This window comes from Carlito syrichta, unplaced genomic scaffold (genome assembly GCF_000164805.1).
Source record: "Carlito syrichta isolate Samal-C Ts95f unplaced genomic scaffold, Tarsius_syrichta-2.0.1 Scaffold143077, whole genome shotgun sequence".
Taxonomy (NCBI): domain Eukaryota; kingdom Metazoa; phylum Chordata; class Mammalia; order Primates; family Tarsiidae; genus Carlito; species Carlito syrichta.
Window position 1 is genome coordinate 239,844 of NW_007087173.1, and position 788 is coordinate 240,631.

Here is a 788-nt window from a genome sequence, read left to right on the forward strand (position 1 = left end):
CAACTCAAAAAAAAAAAAAAAAGTAAAATAAAATAAAATAATGAGATGGCAAAGCTGGCAATCGCACCTCTGTAAGTGTAGGAAGCGTCTGGGGTACACACCTATCACTTTAAGACATGTCTAGTTTGGGGTTATGGTAGATTCTAATAATTACAGATGATTTTAAAATCAAGATGAAAAGAATATATTAGTCAACATTATAAAAGTTGTGTACCCCAATTCTGTAGGCTAAAGACAGGTTGGTCCCTTACCCAAGTCACACAAGTAACGCACCCCATGGTAAGTGAAGCAGCACCTGTAAATAGAAATCCAGTTGCCAGACAAGAGTTTGATGTGTGATTCTCATCATTTCAGAACACCTAAGCCAGTCTTGTCGGCTATCAGGTAGCACCAATCGAGTGCTTCCAGAGATTGTGGGTGTTTCGCCTATAGATCCTAGGTGATGTTACTTGTCTTGGTTGCAAATCCAACTTTTACCTTTGGCTCATCAAAATAATCTGCAATTAAAGAATACTGCCGCCAGGTGGCAACAAATGCCTTTGACTGCATGCTCCAAATTATCAGGCTTTGATTTTAAAATCCTGCTAGGGAGAGGGGAGGCCCAGGTTCTGAAACTATCTATGGGGCACAATGCTCACCATCTGCGGAATGGGACACCTGAGACCCAGTTCCCATCACTCCACAATACATCCATGTAACAAATAGCCATGTCTACCCCCTGAATCTGAAATTTAAAAATCCTGCTGGTTACTTACCAAAGGAGTGTTAGCAGAACCTTTGTTAAAGAT